Source organism: Monopterus albus, unplaced genomic scaffold (assembly GCF_001952655.1).
Source record: "Monopterus albus unplaced genomic scaffold, M_albus_1.0 scaffold320.1, whole genome shotgun sequence".
NCBI classification, from domain to species: Eukaryota; Metazoa; Chordata; class Actinopteri; order Synbranchiformes; family Synbranchidae; genus Monopterus; species Monopterus albus.
The window spans coordinates 780,296-788,238 of NW_018128200.1; the positions used below are offsets into that span (position 1 = coordinate 780,296).

At 40.4% G+C, this 7,943-nt stretch overlaps 1 long non-coding RNA gene across 1 annotated transcript; it reads right to left on the minus strand.

The window, feature by feature from the left end:
• Positions 1-2,064: 2,064 nt before the first annotated feature.
• Positions 2,065-7,570, minus strand: LOC109974105 (uncharacterized). Its single transcript, XR_002276924.1, has 5 exons — positions 7,254-7,570; positions 4,643-4,773; positions 3,691-3,806; positions 2,869-2,934; positions 2,065-2,480 (listed from the first exon to the last, which is right to left on the minus strand). It is a non-coding gene; the product is annotated as an uncharacterized LOC109974105 (long non-coding RNA).
• Positions 7,571-7,943: the final 373 nt, after the last annotated feature.

A 7,943-nucleotide genomic window follows, 5' to 3' on the forward strand; every position in this document is an offset into this window, starting at 1 on the left:
GGGCTAGATTGCTGCTACATCCTGTAGATACTGTAAGGTTAAGCACCTTTATTTGGCCAAGCATGTTACATACACAAGGTACAGAACCGAGGCAGCCATCTGCGGTGCCAACTTGGGGGTTCAGTGTCTTGCCCAAGGACACTTTGACATGTGGACTGCAGGTACCAAGATTTGAACCTCCAACCCTCTGGTTGGGAGACTGCGCTAGCCACTGAAACACAGCTGACTCGTTACTAAATCAGACACCAACCCATTACAAATCCTATTTTAACCCCTGTTTAGAATGTAAAAAGTAACAGAGTACTCTGACTCAACTACTGTACTTAAACCTGCACTAACCAATATTTTTGCTATCAGTTTAGTCTATGACATACAGTACAACTGCCAGCTGAAGTAATCATGAATTGTTATTAGTAATGAATTATTCTGCTTTCATACACAAATCCAGCTATCATCAAACCAAAAACCAAAAGTCCTGTGAGGAGCACTGTGCGGTACCGTACTGTAATCAGGTCCTGCAACAGTCCCTCACACTTGAGTGTGTGCCATAAAAAGTCTGTGGTTACTTTTCATAGAAGTGGGTGCTCAGCCAAGATCACTCCAAAGGCACAATGCAGAATACTGAGTTGAGGTAAAAAAAAAAGAAACCTAGAGTAACAGCTGAAGAGATGGATTCATTGGAGTTGGTTAACATCTTTGTTCATGAGTCAACCATACAGTAAATATTGAACAGGCATGGCATCCATGGCAGGAGACCACCGAAGAAGCCATTGCTCTCCAAAAATAACATTGCAGCTCACCTGAAGTTTGCTAAAGACCATGTTGACCCTCCTCAACACTACTGGGAAAATGTCCCGTGGACAGATGAAATGAAGGTAGAACACACAGCGTGAGTTAAAAGAGTACCAACATGAAATCATCATCCCAGCAGTGAAGTATGGTGGAGGGAGCATCATGATGTGGGGCTGCTTTGCTACCTCTGGACCTGGACCACTGCCCATTGTGGAGGAGAAAATGAATTCCCAAGTTTATCCAGGTATCCTACAGGATAATATCAGGGTGGCTGTCCACAAGGTGAAGCTCAGAACAAGCTGGGTGATGCAGCAGGACAATGACTCTAAACATCGAAGTAAATCTACTACACAATGGCTTTGGAGACAAACTCCTCCTTTTGGAGTGGCCCCGTCAGAGCTCAGACTGGGCTCAGACTACCCAATAGAGATGCTGTAGAATGACCTCAAGAGAGCTGTTCACACCAGATGCCCTTAAGAATATGGCTGAGCTGAAGCAGTTCTGTAGGAAGAACTAAACTGGACCTTTGAGATGTGGTTTCTACACGACACAGCTAAACCACAGGTGCAGCCTCTGAAGACACAGCAGTGGGGCTTAAGAAACCATGTGATTTGCTGTCAGACAACACAGTTTTAGTCATACGAAACCTTAAACTGCATCTAAGCTAATGTCAGCCGTCTTTTATTGTCTCCTGTGCTTATGTTTATTTACACCATATTGTCAAATGTACTTTCAGTTCATATGATATCCCATCATACGTGTTTTCTCAGCTGCTTTCTGGGAAGGTGTTGTAATCTAAAAAGGACCTGTAATAGTGGCTACTTAATTAGCTATGTCATCATGTTTGTTGGAGAGGAAAAGTCAAACATTTGAAAAATCAGACTTGTTGATATATGCCTATATGATATATATTCATAGACATGCTGCATTTCAGGTATGTGGTAGTGATGTTTGCCAAAAATCTCTACTTCTTATTCAAATAAGTTGAGCTCTACATCGCACTGGTAAAAGGAGGAAAGAGCGTGAAATATTTTGAGTGTGCGGTGGTAAACTAGTAGCCTATAGGAGCACCCTGCTGGTGGGTTTGTTACATAATACCAATTTACTTTCCATAAAAAAAAGTCTGTTCTTTGACTTTGTACAGAAGTGGCTCCAATTCACACCTCCTCTGATGGTGACTCATGGTTTTTAGTGCAACATAATCCAAGAACCACTTGAACAAAGAAGCTTGAAGCCAAGTTCCAACATCTATAGCTTGTGATAGGGTGGTTATTTGGTTGAAGTATGGGCTGAAAGCAAAACTGACAATGAAAATTGACACTTGCAGAGATAACTGCTTGGTACACAGTAGTTAGATGATACAGGTGAGTAACAAAACACAATCATAGGAGGCCTTAAACATCTTAAATGATGAGCTTAGGTTAAGTAGTTTCACTTAGCACACTGACCACAGGCCAGACTAGATAAGAGATACTGTATAATACAGTAGGCTGAAAGTGTGAGTGAAACAATACAAACCATTCAGTGCTGTAATGCTGTGTTGTTTTAACAGTAGGGTAGATGGCATCTTTGGAGGAGGCAGCTCCCTCTCTGTGGAGCCAGGCTGAGGGTGGGGGGCCCAGTGAGGGCCAGTAGCTGTCCTTGCTCACTGAACTCAGCAGCATCTCTGCTAACTTCCTTGCTGCAGACTGGGATCAAATCACAATGCATTATTTAGTGAATTATTTTCAATCCTTAGTAGACCAATATACATGTCAAAGTGTCCTTGGGCAAGACATGAAATGAAAGTTGCCCTGGTGATATCACTAGTGTATGAGTGGGTGAATGGGCTAATAGTGTATTTTGAATGTGTTTCCATACATAGAAGAGCGTTTTATAGATACAGATCATTTACCCAAACACCTAAAAACTAATCTATGCCTTAATTTTTCAAATACTAAATGGATTGTGAATTAAAGTATCAGAGTCACTGAATACAGTGCACTGACACAATAGAATAATGAATGTTTGGTACAGTAGATGCAACTACAGCTGCTGCTTTTGTGCAATTGTATTTGTGTGTGTGTGACACATCACCTTCTTGAAGCTCTGAGACCCTTGTGATTCCACCACCCTGAGCACCCTAAGCAGCTGGTGAGCACCCTGCACAAAATGGCTAACATATAAACCCATAGTAGTTGTATATCACTGTGATTGCTGGTGAAGGTGTAATAAATACAAAGACGGCAAAACAGAGGGATGTTTGATACTGTGGATAAAAGAGCAGATAACACTGTTAATATCACACTGTTTACAGTTGATATTCTGGTGCATTCTGCTTCACACATCCAGGATCACAGCTTGGTATATAAACAATTAAGAGCCATTCTGTAATGATTAGAGCTCTATAGTAGATGCTTCATTGTGGGAGGATTTACTACAAGACTGTCATATTAGACTGAGTTCCCATTAAACTGGCAAATGTATGTCACAGTTCAACACTTGTTTACACACTACTTTGCTTGTCAAAGTCTAAGAGCAACACTAACACCTGCTGGTCACAAATTAAAATGTGTCTCTGCTGCACTGAGGTCACCTTCATTTGTTCTCCTCACTTTTCAAAACAAGACCAAAGCCCACATTTCCCGCCATCACACATAGGGATTAATCAGTAGCCACTAAACATTAGATAAGGCCAATAAAAACTAATCAACTTAAAGAGATGCAATCTTTTACTGTTTTACTTTTATACTGTTGTACTGTTTTGCTTTAATAATAAAGTGTGTGTTATTGGGTTTGAGGTTAATAAGTGAGTATTTTTGCTGACTGACAGCTTTCAACTCTAATTTTAAAAAGCGTTTTTAACAGAAGTGATGGTGTATGTGTTGTGTGTGCAGGGTGTAGGGTTGGCATACTCACCCCCTGCAGACAAAAGCACTCTGTAGAACAGCCTGTAGAAAGTAGCCCAGCTCAATGTCCACAGGTGGAGGGGGCAGACTGCCTTTGGCAGTCTTGCTGTGAGGTGTCGTCACTATCTGAAAATATACACACAACAAAATCTAGGTTCAGTGTATTAAAATTTTAGGTAAACATTAAGTAAATTAATGACTGAGAGCCTTAAATGCCTTTGCCTCTATCTTCTGACTGTTACTCCAGTATATTGTCACTAGAGCAGCAGCGTAATAGTCTCAAAGAGAACAATACAAAAAAGAAATACAGAGAAGTCAAATCAGAATTGGTCTTATTATTATATTACTGTATCAATATAATTGAAGCCATCTGAGATGGAGCTAATTATAACTATATCCTTTGTCATTTAATCTATAACAATGCAGCATATTTTATAACCTGGTCATATGTTTTGTGTGTAAAATCCTACATCCCATTCAGACAGGATTAACACTATAAGGGAAGGTGAGGGAGAATAGTAGTTTAGTAGGGGCGACAGTGGTGCGGTGGGTAGAGCAGTTGTTTGGTGGGTAGAGCAGTTGTTTCCCAGCCGGTAGGTTGACAGATCGAATCTTGGTGCCTGCAGTCCACATGTCAAAGTGTCCTTGGGCAAGACACTGAACCCCCCCAAGTTGCCTGTGATGGTGGCGTATATGCACGCAGTGGCCTGGGGCCCTCGGCTCCAAACAAAATTTCGTTGGGTCTGTTACAATAAAATAAAAGCTTCTTCTTAACCACTGGGTCTGGACAGGATTTTAAACTTAATCAAAATGATTGAAAAAGGATGTGGACTGTGATAGACACAAACACTCAGCCAGACAAAGCCAAAAGAGAATCAACAGATCCATTTTATTTTCAGTGTTAATGACACTACATAAACAAACATATACACATATGCGGATTGTTCGTTTACATAACTCACCTTATCAAGCTTCTGCAGGAAGGACAGAGCAGCATCACAGGCCCTGAGGTAACAGGACAGACTCTCCTCCTCCCTCTCTGACAGACGAATGCGAGACACTGCAGAAACTGTCTGGTGGTCTAGAGACAGACCTGAAACACAAGGAGAGACCATGGTCATGAATTTTACCTCGCCACCTAATATCAATCAGCAAAATGAAAGTGGAGATATCTCATTCTCATTCTTCATTTCAGTATGTCCTTGTGAGTCTCTAAACATTATAAACCATGGCATGCACATTTAAAAAAGCTAAACTAAGTTTATCAGCTACCAAAAAACTGTAGCCAAACAATATGGTGCTATAAGTTCCAGGCTGAAATATCTTAGCAACTGTTGGATGGCTCAACATTCACAAGTCCTCAGTGAGTAATCCTAATAACTTTAGTCCCTTTGTAACTTCTGCTCTAGCGCTACCATTTATAGCTTTCACTAAACAGATGGACTGCCATGAAATTTCCTACAAATATTCCCGTCAGAATGAATTGTAATCACTTCAGTGATATCTTATAAGATTCAGGTCAAGTTTTATTTGTTTTAAATTAGCTAGTGAGTAAAGGTTAGAAAATGTTAGGTAAATCAATCTGTAAACATGGTAGACATTTTACCTGCTAAACAGCAGCACACAGTTATTATGCACGGGCAGGGCCAGGGGGTGGCGAGGCGTGGTGAGGGGTGGCATTAGCCACCCCCAGAGTCTGATTGGCCACCCCTGCCAGAGTCAAAATGGAATGTTTGTCAGTACAAATGAGGGAAAATTGAAAACTAATTGTTGCATGAAACACAGCTAACATTTTCCTGGTGCATTATAATTGATATTGGTCAAATTAGTTTTATTTTATATCATGTATGCAGCATGATATTTGCATTAATTTCTCTGATTATGTTGTTGTGGAGTACCTGGCACGATTTGACTCAATGGAGGGGAACTACTGTGCAGCAGTGATGTCCCCATTCAGAAGTAAATAAGGAGCCAGTGCAGCCAAAGTTAGCTAAAGAAAGCACTATATGGTTCTCTTTTTTTACACAAAATAAAGAATTTGATTCTTAATAATGTATGGTTTATTATTTCACAGAACTAGAGGTTTGGTTTACTTTTACATGTATTTCAAATGTGCCACCCCTCTGTGAGTTTGTGCCCGGTCACCCTGTCCACCGTTTTCTAATCCAAAATTCGTCTCTGTTATTGTGAGCTAACATGGTAATGGTAGCATGACTGTATGCTTTTAATCTTGTCATTTCCAATACAACTAAGTATTACTGTAGAATATTTCTTTCCCTCTAACATTTCTAAATGTATTATGCATGTTTTCCATATTGTACTACGCAGATGGATGCATTGTTCATGCATGAATAAGAAGCAGTAATAAGGGTAGCAGCAGTCCAGATGCCTGCTCTGATGTCTGTTAATGGGCTTATTGGGACAAATAAAATGATGTAGCAGGAACCGTAACAGACCAGAGGAGGCCTGTGGTGAGACAGCAGACCTAATCAAGTAAGCAGACAGCTGCCAAAAGACAAGAAATCATCATCATCCAAATATTCACATCTGACTTCATTCCCATAGCAATACATTCCATAAAAGCATGGAACTGAACTATACAATCCCCATAGAATCTGGTCTGTTTTCTCATGTAGCTCCTGAGTCATGAAAGTCCACTGTTAATGTGATCTGGTGGGGTTCAAAACAATCAAAGGAAATCAAAATCTGACAGTTATTGTAATAAAATTTCCTATAGTTTGATGAGGCCATGTCCAATGACCAGGAAACAGGGAGTATAATGATATGATGATGATGAGTGTAACAAGATTCTCCACTCACTGTGAGTACTGTATAATGTTCTGTGACTATGGCCTTTAAACTTTCATTATGTTGGTATTCAATGTGTCACAATAGACAGAATTAATCTAGGTGGTATCTGGTTGAAAAAAAAAAAACACACATTTTTAAAGCAACCCCCAAAACAATCTGCTGTAACCAAAATGCTTTTTTGGACTTCAGACAGCCTGTGTGCATGTGTGAGTAACAGGAAACTCTTCCTTGATGTATGACTCACAATCATTGCACTTACTGAGAGTAAGACTCAAACAAATACACTAGACGATTACTGACATAAATATAATTATAATAAACTTTATTTCTATAGCGCTCTCAAGCTCCAAGAGCACCAGAGTGCTGTGCAGTAAAAACACACAAAGCAATAACAGTAGCAAAAAACAGGTAGGTGCAAACACAAATACTAACCACGACTAAAATTTAAACAGTAAAATAGGTTGGGTCTCAAAAGCCTGCTTAAAAAACTAAGTTTTTGAGGCCGATATCTGTCTAATCAATTTGTTAGGGAGCGCTCACACACGGGAAGGTGAGTGAGCGGAAAAGAACGGACCGAAAGGGCTGACTTCGATGCAAGCAGATTTAATATGTGCTGTACAAATATTTACAAATGCAGTGAAAACAGGACAAGAATACTGAGGGTAAAGTCTATGAAAACCAGGTGTCGATCAGCACGGGGAAAGTCACTAGTGGGTTTACAGAGAAGGCCGAGCTTCAGAACAGAAAGAAAAGGTCACTCACTGGCTGGTCGGTGGAGATGGAAACAAGCCGAGGAGATGGAGTAGAGGATGATTGTGATTGGAGACAGCTTGAAGGACTGTGCATCGACCTGACTAGTGGAGACTGGAAGGGCAACGAGGCATATGGTCCGGGGATGGTAATCTGTGGTTGCGGTGGTGAGGAGGAACAGAAGAGGTGTAGCGAGGAACTGGGGGAAAAGCAGGTATCAATCCAGAATGCTAGTGATGTTCCCTCTGATACCGAGGCTCCGAAGCTGGCTTCAAACTCGGAAGGCTATTTTTCTGAAGCACTGTGCCGGAGCTTGCTTCAAATCAGAAAAAACCACGTGACTGATGACGTTCGAACCACTTCTGCTTCATTCAGATTGAATCAGCTGACTGCTTTCAGGCCCGGCCCTAACCAATTGGGCGCCCTAGGCAAGATTTCAGGTGGCGCCCCGTTGCATCGCAGTAAATTCCACTGCTAGTGTATATACTCATAAGAAAGATAATAGCTTTGTCTTGGACATTCTTTTATTTAAATAAAGCAATTGCACATTCAAAATACTTAGAAAGAATTAAAGAAACAAATACAAAAAATGAACTGAACATATGAAATACAATATAAATAGCTTACATAAAGTACCTATTAATACTCCCAAAATAAAAAGTGTAAACAAGTGACATTAACTTAAAAATACAATATAAATAC